We start from the raw sequence: 10,619 nt of genomic DNA on the forward strand, positions 1-10,619 counted from the left end.
AGCATCCTTTCTCTTCACAGGCTTATGGTAGTGTTGCAAAAGGTAGATTTTGTTAAACTTCATCCTGTTTACCTCAGACCATTTCTCCAGTTTGTCCAGATCATTTTGAATTATGACCCTGTCCTCCAAAGCAGTTGCAATCCCTCCCAGTTTGGTATCATCTGCAAACTTAATAAGCGTACTTTCTATGCCAATATCTAAGTTGTTAATGAAGATATTGAACAGAGCCGGTCCCAAAATAGACCCCTGCGGAACCCTACTTGTTATGCCTTTCCAGCAGGATTGAGAACCATTAATAACAACTCTCTGAGTACGGTTATCCAGCCAGTTATGCACCCACCTTATACTAGCCCCATCTAAATTGTATTTGCCTAGTTTATCGATAAGAATATAATGCGAGTCCGTATCAAATGCCTTACTAAAGTCTAGGTATACCACATCCACAGCTTCTCCCTTATCCACAAGACTCGTTATCCTATCAAAGAAATTTTTCAGATTGGTTTGACACGATTTGTTCTTTACAAATCCATGCTGGCTATTCCCTATCACCTTACCACCTTCCAAGTGTTTGCAGATGATTTCCTTAATTACTTGCTCCATTATCTTCCCTGGCACAGAAGTTAAACTAACTGGTCTGTAGTTTCCTGGGTTGTTTTTATTTCCCTTTTTATAGATGGGCACTATATTTGTCCTTTTCCAGTCTTCTGGAATCTCTCCCGTCTCCCATTATTTTCCAAATATAATAGCTAGAGATACCTCCTCTATTAGCTCCTTGAGTATTCTAGGATGCATTACATCAGGCCCTGGTGACTTGCAGGCATCTAACTTTTCTAAGTGATTTTTAACTTGTTCTTTTTTTATTTTATCTGCTAAACCTACCTCCTTCCCATTAGCATTCACTATGTTAGGCATTCCTTCAGACTTCTCGGTGAAGACGGAAACAAAGAAGTCATTAAGCATCTCTGCCATTTCCAAGTTTCCTGTTACTGTTTCTCCCTCTTCACTGAGCAGTGGGCCTACCCTGTCTTTGGTCTTCCTCTTGCTTCTAATGTATTGATAAAAAGTCTTCTTGTTTCCCTCTATTCCTGTAGCTAGTTTGAGCTCATTTTGTGGCTTTGCCTTTCCAATCTTGCCCCTGCATTCCTGTGTTGTTTGCCTATATTCGTCCTTGGTAATCTGTCCTAGTTTCCATTTTTTATATGACTCTTTTTTATTTTTTAGATCATGCAAGATCTCGTGGTTAAGCCAAGGTGGTCTTTTGCCACATTTTCTATCTTTCCTAACCAGCGGAATAGCTTGCTTTTGGGCCCTTAATAGTGTCCCTTTGAAAAACTGCCAACTCTCCTCAGTTGTTTTTCCCCTCAGTCTTGATTCCCATTGGACCTTACCTATCAGTTCTCTGAGCTTACCAAAATCTGCCTTCCTGAAATCCATTGTCTCTATTTTGCTGTTCTCCCTTCTACCCTTCCTTAGAATTGCAAACTCTATGATTTCATGATCACTTTCACCCAAGCTGCCTTCTACTTTCAAATTCTCAACGAGTTCCTCCCTATTTGTTAAAATCAAGTCTAGAACAGCTTCCCCCCAGTAGTTTTTTCAACCTTCTGAAATAAAAAATTGTCTGCAATGCAGTCCAAGAATTTGTTGGATAGTCTGTGCCCTGCAGTGTTATTTTCCCAACATATATTTGGATAGTTGAAGTCCCCCATCACCACCAAATCTTGGGCTTCGGATTATTTTGTTAGTTGTTTAAAAAAACCTCATCCACCTCTTCCACCTGGTTAGGTGGCCTGTAGTAGACTCCTAGCATGACATCACCCTTGTTTTTTACCCTTTTTAGCCTAACCCAGAGACTCTCAACACTTCCGTCTCCTATGTCCATCTCCACCTCAGTCCAAGTGTGTACATTTTTAATATATAAGGCAACACCTCCTCCCCTTTTCCCCTGTTTATCCTTCCTGAGCAAGCTGTACCCATCCACACCAACATTCCAATCATGTGTATTATCCCACCAAGTTTCAGTGATGCCAACAATGTCATAGTTGTATTTATTTATTAGCTCTTCCAGTTCTTCCTGCTTATTACCCATACTTCTCACATTTGTATATAGACATCTAAGATACTGGTTTGATCTTGCCTCCCAGTTTTGTCCTGACCCTCCTTTCTCTCTGCCAATATAGCCATACCATAATACTTGTGCCATAATACTTTGTTTTTACAATTCTGTTCTTGCTAACTGGTGTTTAATCTATCTCTGCAATTGGAGCACCGAACAGCCATAGAAATAACATCTAAATACGTACGTAAAATAATATAAGTTGACACATTATAAGTTCATTGCACTTTTTTGAAATTTTCCATTGTTATTTTCTTTACTGTTTTTGTGCTAATCCAGTAAAGCAAAATCTGTTCCTTATGAGCATTAGAATAATCCAGAAACAGGACTAGGAATTCCTCTGTCTCACATAAATAAATATACTAGTCAGATAGAAACCGTGAAAAAGGACTGCACATCTTTCCAATGAAATGCTGCTTGCATGTTGAGTCTTGCTGCTCTTCTCCCACATTCTGCAGATCAGACTTTATAGTATATATATCTCATGTCAAGTATTTCATCGTAGTGTCTAGGTGGCGAAAATCCTCACCCAGGCTAATGGCTAGAGTAGCCTCTCTGGTTTTAGCAATCCCTTCCATAAATGGGAAGGACAAAAGGATTCATTTGTAGTGCTGCTTACACTTCCTGAGCACAGTGGGTTCAGGGCATGCTTTGGAGTAAGCAATATTGCATACTCCAGGAAGGATGTTTTTGCAGAAACCAGGGCATGGCTAAAGCCTCGTTTAAAAAGTCGATGTTGGGAAAACACAAATGCTAGATTCACAGAAGGACTTAAGGTCCTAACTGTAACTTTCAGTGCCTAAATTCCAGAATCAGGCCCCACTGAGAGTCACAAAACCCCCACTCAGTTGCCACTGAACCCTGTAGGTACCTGAACTCACTTGGCACCTAGATATTTTGCAATAAAAAGTCCCTTAGGCTTTTCTGCTTGAGCACATGCATACTGCAGCCCCGCACCAGATGTCCAGAATGCCTAAGCCCCAGAGGGGTACATGATCTGGGGGAAGACAGGCATTCCTGGGCCTCATTCAAATGCAAACCCTGATCCAGTAAACATGCACTGAGCTTGGTGACCTTACAAAAACCAAGGAAGAAGACCACTCTTACGACTTTTAGCCAGTGGTTAGGGTACTCACGTGGAATGTTGGAGATGCCTGCTTCAAGTTCCACTCACCTCATGATTCTTTGTCCCCATTGGGCAAGAGAGAGAGAGAAAACATGAGAATGATACTATTGCCTGGTGGTTAGAGCATTCAGATGAGTGGTGGGAGACCCAGGTTCCATTCCCCTGACTCCAGTAACTTCCTTTATTTAACCACAGTAGAATAGCTTCAACAGGAGCGACTGCGGGAGTCCCACACAATATCCCATATTCCACTGGTTAGGGAAATCACCTTAGAGATGACAAATTCCTGTTCAAATCCCTTCCCCTCAGAAAAAGGGGAGACTTGAACTTGGGGTCTCCCACATCCTACCTGTGTACCATAACCACTGGGCTAAAAGTTACAAAGGAGGTCCTCCTCCTCCTCCCGGCATCTTCTGCACCTGTTCATGGCTTCATGCAAAAATGGTTTTGGTGTCCAACTCCGAGAGAAAGTTTGTAGCTGAGATCCCAGCCAGGACTTAGGTGCCAAACTCCCTGAGAGGGGCTGGGCTTAGCATGCATCCCTGGCCTTAGTATCTCCCATTGGCTAGCTTAGTTGAGGAGTCTCCTAGCATGCTGATTTTTGTGAATTGTATTCTGAATCACCTATCTTTCCCCATTCATTGTAGAGAGAGAGCCTAGGTGTTGAACTTAGGCTTCATGTATCCCAGTGATTTTTACAGGTGCCTAAAAGTTAGGTGCTAGGATGCTCAGTGTCTCACATCTATGATTCTTTGTGAATCTAGCCCAAAGTGACTAGCGATGTTGGGTGCCCAGGTGTTTCAGTAATGTGATACAGGAATCTCTTAATGCCAACTGGCAAGGGGCACACAAAGGGTACATAGGAGTTACAGAGATCTCCTCGGTCTGGTATGCACATTCTCATTAACCAAAGAGTGTCATGTGAGGTCTCAAATAAAAGGCAGTATTATTCTGATCATCGATAATATGAAATGCATGTATGGATGTTATGTAAGGAGTTATGTATATACACAGAAAATTCAGTTTATTAAGGTCTAGGGACTGGTCACCAGCAAAGGTAAAAAAGTGAGTTTTGTTTTAGACAAAAAACATATCTGTCTGTTTACATGTAAGTTAAGAATTGCCTGGTTCACAGTGGGTAGCCTCTCTCCAGTCTGAACAGAAAGGGAGAAAAAAACAGGAAGAAGTAAACAGCAGGGTGTGGAGAAAAGAACTCTCTCTTGAGGTGCACATCAAAGGTTTGCTTTAATATATTTGGGGGAGACAAAGAAAACACCCTTCATCCTTCACCTAAGAAATAAATGGACAGTGAGTTGCTTCATTAAAGAGGTGTCTAAACCATGCTTGTTTGAATGTGATGGAGAGAACTTTGGTGAGATAAGCTTCTCTAGACAGGAGGATAACTTGTCAGTTAAGTTTAATTTCTAGAAAGTATATTATGTTTTTTTTATATGTAACCATTTGTTTCCAATATTCTCACTATCACCTGAATCTCTGTGTTATGATAATAAACTTATTCTTATTTTCACTGTACATATATCTAATTGCTGTGGTGTTAAGTAAAGTGCTGATCCCGAGTTGAATCTTAAAAGCTGTTTTTCTGGGAACAAGCAAGTTTGGTGGTAATGTGAGTGTCCAGTAGACAGGGGCTGGGTGCTACAAGAGATGCTCTGAAGAATCGAGGGCTATTCTGTGCCTTTTGCTAACCCACACACAGAGAAAGTGAGGCCTGTGGAAGCCTGGAAGGTAGGGTTTGTGTTTCTACAGGCTGGAGTTTCCAGGGAGCTGATCCACAGCAGGCACAGACAACTGTGTCTCACAACCCTGGGAAGCCTGGGAGGATCACAAGTACCCAACTGCAAAACCTTAAAGAAGCCTGAAAGTGCTGAGCCCTGTCGTCCACCAGAAATCAGGCCCCCTAAAGGTGTGTTATGTTGGGACTCAAAAGCAATAGATAATAATTGGCTAATTATGCCTCACACATTCTAACGAGCGTACATTTGTTCACAATTTTGTTGTTTTCCAAATCTGTCCTCTGTAGTTTTGGGAGAAAAGTAACAAGATGAAAACATTAATTAATATTCTTTGAAGACGACATAAGCATTAGCCTTATGGCTCCCACTGACTTTAATGGAACTCGAAAGGTTGAAACTGTCTTGTTCAGTCAAATTACAAATCAGCCACTGGGAATAAAAAATGAGCCATCCTTTTCTACTGGGCACCCTGATCTGCTAAATGTCCTCTGACAGATGGGTCTGGCTGCCTGTAATCAGAAAGCATGGTAATTAGCTATCGAAACCTTTATTTCGTGTAAATTTAAAATAATGACTTTGCATTCTTGTTGTGTGGATCTTGATATTCCATGCTACTGACACACTGTGATATGACCTAGGGAATAATGTTAGCAATGTCAAGTATTATGACAGCAAAAGTATGGCAATCAGAGTTACATTATTTTAGATAGGGGTGTGTTTGGGCTGGTGATGTACATGTTTAAGTGTATCTAATTTAAAATGGGAATCAACCAGGGCTGTGTGAACCCAGCAAGATTACAGTTATCAAGGGGATTGCGAATTCAGTTGGCTTGTGGGAACTGGAACTGAATCAATTCCTATACGTTTTCTTAGATCTCTAAGCTGATCCACAACTACTTACAGCTGTTTCCCCCCACACCTTCCCTAACCCCATTTTACCCCAGCTAACAAATCCCAGAAAGCCCCTTTGATATTAGATAATTGCAAGAAGATTCCAATAGCTTATTCGATCAGAAGGAATGGGGAAACAAAGTAGGTCAGCAAGTATGAGGAAAGTTCACTGGGATTCCAAAATTGGTGAGCAACCTCAGCTTTTATTCACTGAATTTTCAAAAGAATGGACTGATGTTCATTAATTCAGGTGTCACTCAAACCCAGACCTGAATTTAGAATACTTTTGCAGGTCAACTCGAGCATGTCACACAGCTCTACCCTAAAGAGAAGTATAGGGAGACAATATGAAAAAAAAAATAGTAACATTTCAGAGATAGCGACCATGTTACTGCCAGCGGTGGCTCTAGGCACCAGCAAAGCAAACAGGTGCTTCGGGCAGCCCATTTGCAGGGGCGGCAGCTGGCAGGGATCCAGCCTGGGAGCTGAGAACCAACAGGTGGCCCTGGGAGCTGTAGTTCCTTGGTTAGCTCCCTGCCTATAGACCCAGCCCTGGAGCAGGGAAAGAACTACATTTCCCAGCATTCCCTTGGCCGCTATCAACAGGAAAGGGAGAGGGAGGGAGTATATTAGCTGGAACCTCATGCTGCAGCTTCCTGTGAATGGAGAGCTCACTGCTAGGGTGGGGTGGCACTGTGAATGGGGAACAAGTATGCCCAAGGAGTAGAAGGCTTTGGCCCAGATATCCCCTTCAGACGACATCCTCAGACTGGATTAGGGATACCTAGTGTGACCTCACCTTGCAGCCCCCAAAGAAAGAATTGGGTGGACTAAATGGACAGTGCCCCTCTTTATCTGAAGCCTAGCAAGGGAGGTATGTGTATCCCACTAGAATTTAAAATGAAAAGAACGGGAGGGGACGCTTTACTGGACCTGGGCAGCTTTAGATTCAGTACCAGGCACGTAGGAGGATTTCCACTTCTGAGCCATGGAAGCAGAAATTGACTTTTCTTTTCCAGATTTAGCTAATATTCAGAAAGGGAATCTAGCATCTGCTTTCCAGATTTGAACACCTCAAAATTCATGAGTGCTCAAGCTCAATTCGGGCAGCTGTTACTTCATTTCTGCAAATCAAAGATACTGATCCACTGTAACTTGCTGTAGAAAAAGTAGGATAAAATTGAGCAAGAAATGCTTCCCAGTGGTTTTTAGGACTGGAATTGCTATTTTCAACAGCCATTGCCTTTTCTTTTTTTTTTTTAGTTTTATTTGTTTAAAAGGAAGACAGTGATATTGCATTGGCAAATTCCCCATAAAAAACAAAGAGTGGAACAAAAGAATAATAAAGGCACCTCAACTTTTCCTCATTTATGGAGGACAGTCTTATAATATGCATCCAGATATCCTCCAATCACACAAGTTGAAAATTGTTCCACTTTACTGCAGTTCTGTAACCATATGGGAACCAATCCTGTCTGTGTTCTGTGCACATCCAAAATTCCTGCTGAATGACCCGCCCTGGGAGCAAGTTACCAGTGACCCAGGGCTGGGGCGGAAGTAGGGTGCAGGTGCGAGGGGGCGGGGAGAGAGAGTGTCCAGGGCTGGGATAGCAGGGAGTGCGGGTGGAGGGGGCAGAGCCCAGGGCTCGGGCGGCAGGGGGTGTGTGGGTAGGGGGGCACTGATGGAGGGGAAGGAGGGAGCCCAGAGCTGGGGCAGCATGGGGTGTGGGGAGGAAAGCCCAGGGCTGGGACGGCAGAGGGGTGCAGGGGGGAGCCCAGGGCTGGGGTGGGGGCAGCCAAATTTTTTTTTGCTTGGGACGGCAAAAAACCTAGAGCGGGCCCTGGTTACTGCTCCTGATTGGATAAGAATTGCACTGTTAATTTTATTACTCAGCCTTCCCCACTCCTCATGTTGGAATATTTCTTTGTCTCATCCACCTGCTAAGGTATTGTCTTTCAGAGTGTAACTAAGCTCTTTAGGACAGGGACTTTTATAGGTTTTTATAACACTTAGCTTAGCTGGATCAACATTTTCCAAATTTTAAGTTTTCAACAATTTTTTATTGAAAATTTTGATGGAAAAAAATCCCTCAATTTTTTTATTGAAAATCCCTACAGAGCTTCTCTAAATTGTATTGAAGTTTTGACTAAGGAGTTCACACTATTTTTTTTCTTTAGCGTAGTTCAGTGGAATCCTAGCCTGGGTTGGCCTCTAGACAATACCACAATATAAATGTTAAATAATAATAATAAACTTAGTATATGAACTGTTTGGAGAGAACAATAGATATGTGCCTGTGGTGTGTGATTTGTTTTTGTAAATTGACCATGAGCATGTTGCAAATGTGTACATGTATGTTGCATGTTTTATAAAAACTTAATTTACCTTATGGATTGCTCATGACCCATTGTGAATATTGCTTTAAATATTCCTATTTGTAATTTGAAAGGCTTGAATGATTAGATAGGATGTCTTTTTCCCTGATTGGACAAGTATATACCTTAGAATTACTCTGGATTTCTTACTCTTACTAATACTCTGGATTATGAATACAAAATGTGCTTCTTTCTTGTATACATCCTTCAAAATATGCTTAAAATTCATTGCTGATTCCTGCCAGTAAACTTTTTATCTAGAATATTAATGTAAACCAAAAAAAAAAAAGTCCCAGATGTCTTAGTATCTTTACTTGATGATTTTAACAAATATTTGGGAACTTTTTTTGCAGTTTTTGTTGAGTTTATCATATTTATTTGGTTTGGGGGGGGGGAGGAAGTGATATTTAAAGAATATGCACAACTGCGAAAAAACATTATCAAGCCAGGGTAATTCATTTCTACAATCATTCTTTGCCTCCATTTTTTTTGAATGGGATAGGTTGTGATGTGTGAGTGTGAATATGTGTATATTCATAGTTTTTCTGGTATCTTATCATAGCTGTGCAAGGAAGTTATACTATGTCACCTCCACCCAACATCTCACAAATATGATGCCAAGGAGAGAGACTACATCATTTTCATCCCTCCGTGTTTCTGAACACTGTTGTTTACTTTGAATTCTATAAAACATGTTTGTTAAAAATTAGATGAAATGGTGAAGAAAGATGACAGCAATCATTATCTTTTACCAGACCATATAACTTGTTCCTATTGTTTGTATTTTGGCCCATTTACCACTCTGATTGTTTTAATAGAGGTTGGGCTTTTTGCTAGTTAAGTATTGGGAGAAATCCATTGTAGAATGAAATGTTCTTCCACTTTTATCTGTTCTATCTGAAGTGGATGTGAAATCAAGGAAAGGCAATCTGCAATCAATGTCATGCTGTCAAGGATATGGGTAAAGGGTCACATTGACATATTTTATGTCCAGTGTATGAACAAAGATGCCAGTAAATTCTGACAGGACGCTATGGCATTGTACTTTTGTTAAAATACTGTGATAAATCTTAAGGCCATTTTAAAAGCTGAGAGGTGACAGTTGAGGGTGGTAGACTCCAAGATTTTATAACCCATGAAAATTAGCAATACCTTGAGGGACAAAGGGGAAGCAGGTAAAGTAGTCTGAGTTTGATATTGTTCCATCCTCTTTGTAAACTACATTTAAGAGATTTCCTCTGCTTTCTGCTTTATATACAAAAAAGAGTGAAAAAAAATAATTAAAGTTCTGGTGTCTCTACTGAATGTCAACAAGGATGGTAATTAGTGCCAGTTGTAGTGGTGGTTCTATCCATTTATCTACTTTGGCACAGGGAACAGAATCGCATCTACCTAAGACACAGTAATTAACTAATAATTAACTATATGTTTTAAAAAGAGAAACAATGGCAGATGGAAGCATTAAAGTTATTCTCTTAAAGTAACTTATATGCTATTTATAGTCTTTGTCATAGCCAGTTATATTCTCTTATGAGACTGCGGCAATGCCAAGATGAGCAACACGGCCCTTAAAAGTGTGAAGATCTGTTTGTACAATAATACCAGCTTGGTAATTATAAGACGGAATAGGTAGGGTGATTATAAATATTTATAGTAGGACCATTGCTTGTTTTCTTATTTTCTTGTGTATACTAGTATCAATAACTCTCAAGGGGGCCTGATCCAAAGTCATTGAAGTCACTAGGAGGCCTTCCATGACTTCAGAGGGCTTTGGGTCAGGCCCTAGTTGTACTGAATAGATCTCTCAGAGGTGCAACTATCAATGTCTTTAATTTATTTTAAAAGATGGCATATCTTCATTTTTATTTGCTTACTTTTCTAAAGGTGAAATTTCTGGTTGCAGTGGGGCCTGCCTCTGTCTTTCTGGTGGAGTGCAGCAGAGGGGAATGGCAGAGAAAAGTTTCCATTCCAAAATGAAATAATGAATTAGAACCTAGAAGACATGGACTGTGAACTGGGTGATTTATTACTCCATTTGCAGTAATTTGTGACTTTTGAGTGGATTCCAAGGGTCACAAATTAAAAAGTGTACAGCATCCTTCTACCCTGCTGTCATAAAACCTAGTGATTTGTTTTTTACATTCTTTCAACATCCATAAAAAACATCAATGTTTGGAGTCTCCAGAACAGGAATTTAAAATTTAATGTTGTATCCATAGGAGCAAAATTCAAGCAACAATAATAATTCGGTTAGCTTATAAATAGAATTTAGTAAACATCTTGGGAAGAATTAAAATTCAAGCAAATAACAAATCTGCTTTATTAAAGGATATAAAATGTGTGACCATAAAAGCAAA

Source organism: Trachemys scripta, chromosome 8 (assembly GCF_013100865.1).
Source record: "Trachemys scripta elegans isolate TJP31775 chromosome 8, CAS_Tse_1.0, whole genome shotgun sequence".
NCBI lineage: Eukaryota > Metazoa > Chordata > Testudines > Emydidae > Trachemys > Trachemys scripta.